The following is a 13324-nucleotide window of genomic DNA, read 5'->3' on the forward strand; positions in this document are numbered from 1 at the left end:
TGAGCTGGAGGCCTTTATCGCCGCTTGGCTATCAGAGTAGATGTTAAGTTCCCTAACCGTTGTAGCGCTGGATAGCATTTCATCCACCGCATCCTTAATCGCAGCAACTTCCGCCTGGAATACACTGCAGTGATCAGCCAACTTAAACTTGCGGCTTACATTTAGCTCTTGACAAAAGACCCCCCCCCCCCCCTCCCCCGCCAACCTTTCCGTCCAACTTCGACCCATCCGTGAACAAGTTAACCGGTCCCATGCCCCAGAAAATTCCTCTTCCCCACCCCTCCCTCGGGGGAATGACTGGGGTGAAGGTTGCATAGGGAGCGGCTATCGGCATGCAATAGTCCGTCCTGTCCGGGATAAAGTCGAAACTAGTAAGAAGGCTAGAGTGTCCGAAATCAGAAAGCATATACCCCATATCCCGAAGCCTGACCAACGACCGGGCCGCGGCTGCCTTTCCCGCAATATCTACTGGATGTATATTCAGCATGACATTCAGTGCCAAGGTAGGTGTTGTTCGCAGAGCGCCACTGATACCAGTAAGCGCCGTCCGTTGCACTGACACTAAAATTTTGGAGGTGCTCGCCGTGTCCTGTGCTTTCCACCAGACCAGCACCCCATAGAGCAGAATAGGTTTGACCACCATCTCATAAAGCCAGTGTACTACTCCTGGCGAGAGCCCCCACCTCTTTCCGATAGCCCCCCTGCAGCAGTACAAGGCAACCGCGGCCTTCCTGGCCCTATGTTCCACATTGGACCTCCAGGACAGCTTCTTGTCCAGAACAATTCCCAAATATTTGAACCTGTCAGTAAATACCAACGGTATCCCTCCAATCGAAGGAGTTCTGAAGTCGGGTATCTTATATCTCCCTGTAAAAAGAATCAATTCTGTTTTTCCCGGGTTGACCGCCAATCCACATGATTCAGCCCACCTAGCCACAGTATCGAGGTAGCCCTGCAGAACATCGTACAGGGTGCCTCTGACTAGGATAGCGAGGTCATCTGCATAGGCAACCACCCGACAACCATTGGCTTCCAGCTCCACAAGAAGCTCGTTGACTACCACAACCCAGAGCAGAGGAGATAGGACACCTCCCTGTGGCGTGCCCCTGCAAACCTTCCTCTTAATTATGGCCCGTCCCCACTCCGCTGCGACAATTCTGCCGCAAAGAAGTTTGCTAATAAATTCAACCAGAGCCGCTTCGACTCCTAAACCCACCAGAGCTCTTTCGATTGGCCCCGGTAAGACAATGTTAAAAGCCCCTCGATGTCTATAAAGGCACCCAGAGCATACTCTTTGTGTTCTAGGGACCCCTCTATTTGCTTTACAATCGAATGGAGAGCCGTTTCCGTCGATCTGCCCTAGCAGTGCGCATGCTGTGAAGCCGACAGTAACCCCCGAGGTATCCTTTCCCGCAGGTCAATCAACCGCTCCAACGTCTTAAGAAGAAACGACGAGAGACTGATTGGCCTGAAATCCTTAGGTGATACATGAGAGCTCCTGCCGGCCCTCGGAATGAAGATGACCCTAACCGTGTGCCACGACTTAGGAATATAGTTAAGCCTGAGGCAGTTAGTGTAGATGATGGCCAACCAGCGGCGAGAAATCCCTAAAGACCTTTGAAGTTGCGCAGGAATGATGCCATCCGGGCCGGGTGACTTATAGGGCTTGAACGAACTTATAGGCCAGGATATTTGAAATTCCCGAAGTGGAATGACAGGCATTTCTGCATGGCCGGCAACCGCCGACCACACAGCGAAGATCCCTGTGCAACTGGGACTTCGGGAAAATGATTGTCCAGTAAAAGTCTTAGGGACTTCTCACTACTCATCGACCAGCCCCCACCATCATCTCTCAGATACCCCCGAGGGGCGGGATTCCTAGACAGTATTTTTCTAAGCCTCGCGGATTGATTGCAGCCTTCTACGTTTTCGCAGAAGCTTCGCCATGAATCTCGCTTGGCTATCCTTATTTCGTATTTATAAATCCCCAGACTCACCTTATAGAGCTCCCAGTCCGAGGGTAATTTACTCCTCCTGGCTCTGTTAAAGAGCCGCCTACTAGACGCTCTGAGGTCGTCAAGAGAATTAGACCACCAGGGCGGCTTGCCCTTCCCCCTGTAAGTTTTCAGTGGGCAGGACAGTTGAAAGGCACTATTGCTTGCCGAGGTGAAGTTTTCCACCAGACCGTCTATTTCAGATTCGGAGAGGTCCGAACCAACGATAGGCGCCTCAGGCAATAGCTCTCCCAACTTCCTACAATACAAGTCCCAGTTGATACTTTTAGGGTCCCTAAAAGATATTTTACCGGGACGTTCTTCATTCACCGAGAACTGAATATATCGGTGATCAGAGAAGGAGTGCTCGTTGAGAACCCTCCAGCCGGATATCCGATCTTCCAGTTCTCTGCTAATCAGGGTGAGCTCCAGGACCTCCTCCCTTACCGCAGTAATAAAAGTCGCGTCATTCCCCCTATTATATATACAAAGTCCCTCATCTACAATAAAAGTAAATAAAGACTCACCTCTGGTGTTCGTATCCGAGCTACCCCATATGCTATAGTGTGCATTAGCATCGGCACCTATGATTACGCCAACGCCTCTCCGCCTTGCTTCAGCGGTGATTTCGCCCAGTATCACAGGTGGTGGTCTCGTTACGTCCCCACGGGGTATATACGCTGAGACCACACACAATTCGTTACTGCCTCGCTCGAGGCAGACCGTGGGTTCGTCAGCATTGCTGAAATTAGAGAGAATAAAAGTGTTACGAATATTTGCAACACTAAGGGGTACTGCCATCTCTAAGCCGATGCTAAGCAGTGACTGTACACACATCAATAATTCAATCATTATGTCTACACATATGTACGTACACGCAGCGGAGATGAGATGCCCAAACACATGCAGACATCTTATTGAGATGCTCCTAAATGTAGACAATTATAATTGTGGAAGTGTCGCTCACACATACAAGCGCATGGGGTGTGAGAGAAGCTATACAAATTATACATCTGTAGTCGTAGCTGAGAAAGCAACTAGTAAGTTCTGGAATGGAAAAGCCTAGAAGTATACAACTAGGAAATCAAAGAGTATAAAAATGCGAGAACAGTAGAGGCGAGAATTCAGTTTCATTTGGGCTATAAATCAGTTTGGTTATTAAGCCAGCTAGTAGCAAAGTATAAGTGTTATTGTGAAGTAGTTTAATAAAGGCCATTTTTCCATTATACAATATTGGAGTCATTTATTCAACAGTTTAGTTATACGAACTTAGCAAAAGGGCAAATAAGAGGATTTGCACGTAAATTCGTTACAATTGGTGTCAGAAGAGGAATTGTTGAATAAATTCCAGAGGACAACAAGGACATGGCAAAGTTCAGTGAATTGAAGATCCAGCAACTGAAGAAGGAGTTGGAGAGCCGTGGATTGAATACAAGCGGCGTTAAACTCGAACTTCAGGCACGGCTACGAGAGGCAATGGAAGCAGAAGGAATTGATGTGGACGAGTATGTCTTTTATCCTGATGGGGACGAGACAACAACAAAATTGAAGAGAAAAACGAAACATCGCAGACAGTTACGAGCACAGACTTGAACATGATTTTGGCTGCAACATCTGCTCAAACATCGACAATGCCATCTCAACTAGAAGAACAGAAAACGTATATGTCATCACAGATGGAATCACAGGAGACACGTATATCCGAAATGTCGTCACAAATAACATCCAGGATTGAAACACAGGAGGCACGTATATCCGAAATGTCGTCACAAATAGCATCCAGGATTGAAGCACAGGAGGCACGTATATCCGAAATGTCGGGACAAATTTCAGCACATCTCTGTGCAACTAGAAGCCCGTATGGACGAAAAAATAATGCAGTTTGTGAACAAAATCGAGGCTGAGGTAGATGCTTTAAAAGGTCGTATACAGGAGCTGCAACTAAATCGCCCAGTTATTTCAGCAAGCAATACGAAGGTAAAAACACCATCCTTTGAGGGTTCTGTTCCTTTCCATGTCTTTAAGCTACAGTTTGAGAAGACCGCAGCAGTGAACAACTGGAATGTGGAAGATAAAGTTGCCGCACTCTTCGTAGCATTGGAAGGACCAGCTGCCGAAATCTTACAGACTATTCCAGAGTACGAACGGAACAGTTATGACGCATTGATGGCTGCTGTAGAACGGCGATATGGAAGCGAACACAGGAAACAGATATTTCAAATAGAATCGCAAAACCGTTACCAAAAAGCTAATGAGACTTTGCAAGAGTTTGCTTCGGATGTTGAAAGGTTGGCTCATTTGGCAAATGCGGACGCACCTGTGGAATACACTGAAAGGGTAAAAATCCAGAGCTTCATAAATGGCATACGAGATGTGGAAACGAAGCGGGCTACATATGCGAATCAAAACTAACATTTGCTGAAAAGGTATCCCACGCACTGACTCAGGAAACAGCGTCACTTTTGAGTAAGCCCGCATACAAAGCTCATCGCGTGGAAGTGGAAAGGCCAGACTGGGTAGACACAATTTTGGAAGCATTAAAAGGAACGCAGCAGAAAAACGATGCTGCCGTCAAATGCTTTAAGTGTGGGAAGCCAGGGCACATTGCACGTTATTGCAGTACCAATCCTAAAAATTCCAGCAATGTGGGTGGCCGTAAATGCAGAGCTGAAGGAGACGAGCAAATCTCCAAATCCACTCAATCGTTAAACTAAAGCGAGTCAGCCGCAAGGGGCGACAGCTGGCTCCCTCAATTGAATGTCCCATAATCTCTATCTCGCAAATTGGAAGAAGGTTAAGCAATCTTACTGTCGGAGGACATGTGGATGGAAAGGAACGTTTACTGACTGTAGATACGGGTGCATCCCATTCCATCATTCGATCAGATTTAGCCAACAAGAAGATAAGACCATTGCTTGGAGCAAGATTACGTACAGCCACGGGAGAGGAGACCCAGGTAATTGGAAAAGTAGAATGTGAAGTAGCAATTGGGAACGTCACGGTACTACACAATTTTATAATGGCAGGTATTGCAGATGAAATCATAATTGGAGTGGACTTCTTAATCAACCAAGGCATCAAGATCGATATGCAAAGCAAGACGATGCGATATAAGAACATGGATGTGCCACTTAATTTCGGCTACGAGAGAGGCTACAGCAGTAAACGAGTTCTGGTGGAAGAGAGTCAGCAAATACTACCAAAATCAGATGCAGTCATCTGGGCAAAGGTTGATGGAGATTGTGGGACAAACAAATTGTGGGTTGTCGGAGCAGCAAATAAATCAGCACTGAACACACTTGTAGGAAAAACCCTGGCTATGACAAAACAAGATGGACGTATTCCGGTAAGAGTACTCAATGAGTTCAAGTCATCATTCAATTTGACCAAAGGAGCTATTTTGGGAAGATGCCAAGAGGCCGAAATAGTTATTAACTGTGAACAGCTCCAGGAACACGTTTCATCTAGTAATACTAATCTTTCAAATGACATCACGGCATGGACGCAGGGGCTAGAGGAAGCCTATCAGAGTAAGGCAAAACAACTTCTCCTAAAGTACGCGAACATATTTGACCAAATGGTTCCAAACCAGGCAGCATCAATGTTGTGAAACATCAAATTGACACGGAAGATGCAAGGCCGATCCGTCAAGCTCCACGTAGTGTTCCACTGGCGAAGCGGGAAGTTGTGAGTCAAATCATACAAGAAATGAGCGACAGCGGCGTCATCGAACCATCAGCTAGTCCATGGAGCTCACCTGTGGTACTTGTGAAGAAAAAGGATGGGAAAATGAGGTTTTGCGTGGACTACCGGAAGTTGAATGACGTTACGAAAAAGGATAGCTACCCATTGCCAAGAATTGACGACACTCTGGACTCGCTATCTGGTACGAAATGGTTTTCCACACTGGACTTGAAAAGCGGCTATTGGCAAGTTGAGGTAAAGGAGGAAGATAAAGAGAAAACGGCCTTCAGTGTCGGTGATGGTATGTGGCAATTTACAGTGATGCCTTTTGGACTTTGTAATGCACCAGCTACTTTTGAGAGATTTATGGACCAGGTACTGAAAGGACTACATTGGAAAACATGCTTGGTGTACCTGGAAGATATCATCGTATTGGGCAAGAATTTTGATGAACATCTAAAGAACTTGGAGGAAGTTTTCCAGAGAATAGCTGGCGCTGATCTGAAGTTAAGTCCCAAAAAGTGTGCGCTGTTTAAAATGGAAGTCAATTATGTGGGTCACAAGGTAACGACAGAGGGCATCTGCACTGCGAACTAAAAAATAGAGGCTGTAAAGGATTGGCCAAGACCACAGAACCTACATGAATTGAGAAGTTTCTTTGGGCTGTGCACATATTACCGCCGATTTGTACCAAATTTTTCCAGCGTAGCCCATAGCCTCCATGAGCTTACAAGAAAAAACAAAGCTTTTGAATGGAAGAAAGAGCAAGAAGTGGCTTTCCAAACATTGAAGGAGCGTTTGTGCACTGCCCCAATGTGAGCATATCCGATTCTAGGAGCAACATTTATTCTAGATACAGATGCGAGTGAATATGCTATAGGAGGCGTTTTATCACAACTGGTCGATGGACAGGAGAAGGTAGTTGCATATTACAGCCGTTCGATTGGAAAACCAGAGAGGAACTACCGTGTTACGCGGGGAGAGCTGTTGGCATTGGTAGAGTGCATTAAACATTTTCACAAATACCTCTACGGCCAGCGATTCCGTGTCAGGACAGATCACGCAGCGTTGAAATGGCTTCTGCAGTTCCGTAATCCGGAAGGACAATTGGCACGGTGGATCGAGCGACTACAAAGCTATGACTTTTCCATTGAGCATCGAAAAGGTAGGTCCCATGGAAATGCGGATGCAATGTCACGAAGACCATGTAGTTTGGAATGCAAGCACTGTTCAAAGAAGACATTATAGATGTCCGGCTAATGACTATAACGTGTACGGATGAATGGGACAAGGAACAACTAAGAAAGTGTCAGCTAGAAGATACAGATCTGTCACATGTTGTGCAAGGGCTCGGAAGAAACGAAAGACCAAGCAGAGAGGAGATGCCAGCAGAGAGTCCCATTGCGAAGTCATATTGGGCACAGTGGAACAGTTTATAATGGATATCCGGTTGCTTGCATCGAGTATGGGAGAGTGATGATGGTCAATGCAAGAAGAAACTGATAGTTGTTCCCAGAAAGAGGATTCCTGACGTGCTCAGCGAGCTGCATAATGGTCCAAGTGGAGGTCATCTTGGAATCACGAAGACACTCGAGAAAATTAAGCAGAGATTCTATTGGGTTGGTTGCCGTCAGTCGGTCACCGAGTGGATTGCCAACTGCGAGGTATGCAACAGAGCGAAGGGGCCCAAAACCCGAGGTCAAGGCCAGATGAAGCAGTATATTTCAGGTGCACCATTTGAAAGGATCGCCATGGATGTCGCAGGTCCATTTCCTACTAGCAACCGCGGAAACAAATACGTACTGGTGGTTATGGATTATTTCAGTAAATGGCCAGAGGTATACCCAATCCCAAACCAAGAAGCAGAAACAGTAGCAGAAGTGGTTAAAAACGAATGGGGTGCAATGTATGGTGTACCAATGGAGTTACATTCTGACCAAGGCAGGAATTTTGAATCAGCTGTGTTCCAAGAAATGTGCAAGAAGTTGGGCACTCGAAAAACACGGACAAGTGCATTGCATCCTCAGTCCGATGTTAATGGTGGAACGTTTCAATAGAACATTGGAGGAGCATTTAAGGAAAGTAGTAGACAAATACCATAAGGACTGAGATACACACATATCATTATTCTTGATGGCCTACCGATCGGCAGTACATGACACAACGGGCCAAACTCCCGCAAAGGTAATTTTTAGCAATGATCTTCGACTGCCAGCTGATTTGAAGTATGGGATAGATGCCGATGCGGAAAGGAATGTCAAGAAATCCACTGCTATCTTGGAAGAAGAGCTGAGAGAGATACACGATCTGGTAAGGCAACGAGCAAAGATTATGAATGACAAGATGAAAGCGAGGTACGATAAAGCAATTAATTCGGAAGGGTTTCAGGAAGGAGATTTGGTGCTGCTATACAACCCACAACGAAAAAAAGGTTTGTCCCCGAAATTGCAGTGTAACTGGGAAGGCCCATACAAAGTTGTAAAACGGATCAACGATGTAGTGTACCGCATACAAACCATTGGCAAACCACGAACCAAAATGAAAGTGGTTCATTTGGAGAGGCTAGCAGCGGTTAGATCGAGAGATTTGTCTGATCGGGACGATCAGACTTAGGTGGAGGGCAGTGTTACGAATATTTGCAATTACGTATAATTCAATCATTATGTCTACACATATGTACGTACACGCAGCGGAAATGAGATGCCCAAACACATGCAGACATCTTATTGAGATGATGCTCATAAATGTAGGCAATTATAATTGTGGAAGTGTCGCTCACACATACAAGCGCTTGGGGTGTGAGAGAAGCTATACAAATTATACATCTGTAGTCGTAGCTGAGAAACCAACTAGTAAGTTCTGGACGGAAAAGCCTAGAAGTATGCAACTAGGAAATCAAAAAGTATAAAAATGCGAGAACAGTAGAGGCGAGAATTCAGTTTCATTTGAGCTATCACTCAGTTTGGTTATTAAGCCAGCTAGTAGCAAAGTATAAGTGTTATTGTGAAGTACTTTAATAAAGGCCATTTTTCCATTATACAATATTGGAGTCATTTATTCAACAGTTTAGTGATACGAACTTAGCAAAAGGGCAAATAAGAGGATTTGCAAGTAAATTCGTTACAAATGCCTTAAATTCCTTTTTAATAAGCACACAGTATCTAGGCCTTCCTGCCTCCACATGCACCAAGGTGTTGAATTTTCCCGTCCTTAATCCATAAATTTTTCCGCAGTTACTACTCAGCCACGGCTCCTGGACAAGGACTACGGAAGCCGCCTTAGAATGGTGAAGATTGATTTGCCGCCATCGATGATTCGCCCTTGGAGGCTAGGAGCTCCTCCTCTGCCCTATCAGCCAGACGACTAGCACTGATGACAGATCCCGCTATTGACGGGACGTCAACAGTGCTTTCGCTGCCCAAATTAGCGGGGTCAGCATCCACAACCATGGGTACTGGCTCCCCTGCGGACGCCTCCACCTCCCGAACAGACTCTGGGGGAGAGGAACCATCTCCCCTGAAATCGGCGTGGTAGATTTTGAGAACCACACGCTCAAGGCTATAGGAGATAACCCCCCTCGTGCCAGAGAGAGGACTGGTGGACTCTTCGTTTAGCAGAATCAGCACTTGCCGACGTCGCCCAACAGCCTCCTCTACTCTGAGGAACCTCCAGTTATGCCTCGGAAGGTTCGGGTTGCAATAACGCATTAACTCTAGTATTTTCTCCGGCTGAGGAGGCCCGGCAGGCAACCACACTCGAGCCCTCGGTCGAAGTGGGAGATCCCTCCGTTCCACGGCCTCGAGTCTGGCCCCCTCCAGACCTCCCCAACCAAAGAAATTATTTTCTTAAAGATACAGACCGACCGCTTGTCAGCACAAGTAATCAGTCTAAATCCATGATACCACCCCGAGTATTCGAAGCATGGCCGCGGACCTAGGATTTCCATAACAGTGGTCATATAGGCCGCTGATATGGCGCTGGCGACCTACAGCCACTCCTCTCGGGAGATGGCACCATCCTCCCTACTCCTATCCAGGACACCGAGGGTGGTGGAGCCCGCTCGTTTAGCGATTTCGCTAAACGCAATTGCGTGCCCACCTCCTCGGGCCCTTTTCGTCGTTGAGCATTACGCTCATCCGACCTTTACCGTTTCCTAGCCCCCAAACCCTGCTGCTCACCCGCATCGTTCGACACCGGTGTGTGGTCGTCGCAAGCTTTCACTTGCTTTTCCCTTTTATTCAGTTAAATCGGTAACTAATTGCTTAGACAATTGAGGGGTTGTAGACGGAAGAGCAGGGTAGCTATGTATTGATAGTAGTTCGGCTAGTGAGTAGAAGGAAGGTACAGGGGATGCAAAAATTGTTCATATCTTTATACGTTTTGGATTTTTCGTATTTTCCAGCAATATATTTTTGATCTTATGTGTGTCATGCGATTTCTGCGGCGGCTAAAACGACAGATTCGTCATGATATTAATGAAGAATTATTTAATTTAATAACCACGATTTGTCACTTTCAAAACTTTTTGGGTTTGTGCAATTGTTTGATCTTAGAGAACTTGGATACCGTTTTATTACTTTTAAATTTGCCTACTCGAGTATATATTAAATCACAGTGTTATTGTGAAGTACTTAAGTAAAAGCCATTTTTCCATTATACAATATTGGAGTCATTTATTCAACAGTTTAGTGATACGAACTTAGCAAAAGGGCAAATAAGAGGATTTGCAAGTAAATTCGTTACAAATGCCTTAAATTCCTTTTTAATAAGCACACAGTATCTAGGCCTTCCTGCCTCCACATGCACCAAGGTGTTGAATTTTCCCGTCCTTAATCCATAAATTTTTCCGCAGTTACTACTCACCCATGGCTCCTGGACAAGGACTACGGAAGCCGCCTTAGAATGGTGAAGATTGATTTGCCGCGATCGATGATTCGCCCTTGGAGGCTAGGAGCTCCTCCTCTGCCCTATCAGCCAGACGACTAGCACTGATGACAGATCCCGCTATTGACGGGACGTCAACAGTGCTTTCGCTGCCCAAATTAGCGGGGTCAGCATCCACAACCATGGGTACTGGCTCCCCTGCGGACGCCTCCACCTCCCGAACAGACTCTGGGGGAGAGGAACCATCTCCCCTGAAATCGGCGTGGTAGATTTTAAGAACCACACGCTCAAGGCTATAGGAGATAACCCCCCTCGTGTCAGAGAGAGGACTGGTGAACACTGCGTTTAGCAGAATCAGCACTTGCCGACGTGGCCCAACAGCCTCCTCTCCTCTGAGGAACCTCCAGTTATGCCTCGGAAGGTTCGGGTTGCAATAACGCATTAACTCTAGTATTTTCTCCGGCTGAGGAGGCCCGGCAGGCAACCAAACTCGAGCCCTCGGTCGAAGGGGAAGATCCCTCCATTCCACGGCCTCGAGTCTGGCCCCCTCCAAACCTCCCCAACCAAAGAAATTATTTTCTTAAAGATACAGGCCGACCGCTTGTCAGCACAAGTAATCAGCCTAAATCCATGATACCACCCCGAGTATTCGAAGCATGGCCGCGGACCTAGGCTTTCCATAACAGTGGTCATATAGGCCGCTGATATGGCGCTGGCGACCTACAGCCACTCCTCTCGGGAGATGGCACCATCCTCCCTACTCCTATCCAGGACCCCGAGGGTGGTGGAGCCCGCTCGTTTAGCGATTTCGCTAAACGCAATTGCGTGCCCACCTCCTCGGGCCCATTTCGGCGTTGAGCATTCCGCTCATCCGACCTTTACCGTTTCCTAGCCCCCAAACCCTGCTGCTCACCCGCATCGTTCGACACCGGTGTGTGGTCGTCGCAAGCTACGACGCTCCTGGCCCACTACAGCGTCCGGGAATGCTTCTGAGAAATCTGAGCTGCATCCCTTCCGCCGTAGCGCTCCAAGATCTTCTCAGCTAGGCGCCGATCACCCAGAGCTTTCCTACGCGGCGTCGATCGCCTACCTTTCCTGGCAGGAGTCGACCCCAGGGCTCCCGTTGGGAAATCTCCTCGCGACAGGGCTTCCTTACTGGCACTGGGCTGGTCCGTCGCATTCGCCGGACCTCTGCATATCCCTCTCACAGCGCCATATGGGCCTGCATTGGGTGTCGTTTTCGATACCCCTCCACTACCCGAATTACCCGTACCTACGGGGTTTGAAACCAAACCCCTACGCTGATCCGTCTGATCAGCCCTTCTGACCCGGCTTGAGCTTTCCCGGCTGCCAGCGACCTGCTTCGGAGCGCTCTCCGCACCTCTCGTGTCGCTCGCACCACAACGACCTTCGCCGTCACTCCTACCCTCCTTTTTGTTTATATTCGTGTCCATTCTAAGAAGTCCCCCTCAAGGCCGCTATCCGGAGCCGATTGTGTAGTCGCCCTTCAACGGTCCCGTGGTTATCTATGCTGCACAGGGAGGCCACGCGGGACTTGACGCATTACCTTATGGGTAATGCGTTCAGAGCCAGACCAGACGCAAAGCGGGAAAATCTTCAACCGCACCTACACCACCAACTTAACGGCGACGGAGCCGGAACGTACCTTGAGGCCCGCCGTTTTAACGGCACGTGGGCAGATGCAGCATTAGCCTACCAGCCGTTTCGATAGAGTTTCACTCCGACCTACTAAGGTGGCAGAATACCGCACCTACCAGCCCAAAGTCATCAATTCCTAAACATAGTCAAAATCAAAGTCCCTAACAATCCAGTTCGTCACCGTTGTGTACCGATCTTGGCCCTTAACAGGATCCTCCCTCCCCTGAACTCGGCACAATGACTCAGGGGTGCAGGTTTTATCGAGTTGTCCTCTCTAGATCCGCCATTATCAGTAGAAGCAGGGGCACCTCGTGCAGGACGTGATAACTAATCACGTGTGACAATTCGTCACTATGGCCGGTCTAAGACTGATACCAGTCCCTGATCCAGAGCCTGGAACCACATATGATATCCGAGCCAAGTATCTTAACCCCCATAAACGCCATTAACACGCAAATAAACTGCGGATCAAATCAAAAACCTCACCATAAGACAGTACTCGTTGCGCTAGACCTATCAAAAAAACTTTTGATACGGTCAACCACGGCTCGACACTGCAAGAATTTTAAGGGTCCTCCCTTCCTCCACATCTTAAAAGGTGGACCGCAAATTATCTGTCTGGTCGGTAAGCATCGGTGCAATTTGGAACATAACATCTAAACTCAGAAGAATTAAACAAGGGGTACCACAGGGTGGTGTCCTATCCCCGCTTTTTTTATCTTCTATATATCGAGCTAACCTCACCACCAGAAGGAGTCACTATCGTTTCCTACGCCGCTGACTGCATAATAATTGCCACAGGCCCAGTACCACACATCGATGAGCTTTGTAATAAAATAAACTCCCTAATATCTCCAGTTTTTTCACCCTGCGAAAACTGGCATTGCCACCGACCAAATCATCGGCGACCTTATTTATAACATGGACTCGGCAAATGTCGACCATATTGGACATCCACGTCGAAGGCATTACACTACCTACTGTCTTACACCCAAAAAATTTGGATGTAACGTTCGATCAGGATCAACATTTAGGAGAGCATGCAACTGCAATTGCACCTAAAATCCAGAGTCGTAATAAAGTCCTCAAAAATCTTGCCGGCA

The 13324-nt window shown here is 47.4% G+C and overlaps 1 protein-coding gene and 1 pseudogene across 1 annotated transcript in view; both read right to left on the minus strand.

The window, feature by feature from the left end:
- Positions 1-13324, minus strand: part of LOC137237997 (probable cytochrome P450 313a4) — a 355606-nt gene that overhangs the window by 230511 nt on the left and 111771 nt on the right. The window lies entirely within an intron of this gene.
- The window catches only part of LOC137238651 (serine protease inhibitor 77Ba-like), a 37738-nt pseudogene that overhangs the window by 21895 nt on the left and 2519 nt on the right, over positions 1-13324 (minus strand).

The sequence above is a fragment of the Eurosta solidaginis genome, chromosome 1, assembly GCF_040869045.1.
Source record: "Eurosta solidaginis isolate ZX-2024a chromosome 1, ASM4086904v1, whole genome shotgun sequence".
In the NCBI taxonomy this organism is placed as follows: domain Eukaryota; kingdom Metazoa; phylum Arthropoda; class Insecta; order Diptera; family Tephritidae; genus Eurosta; species Eurosta solidaginis.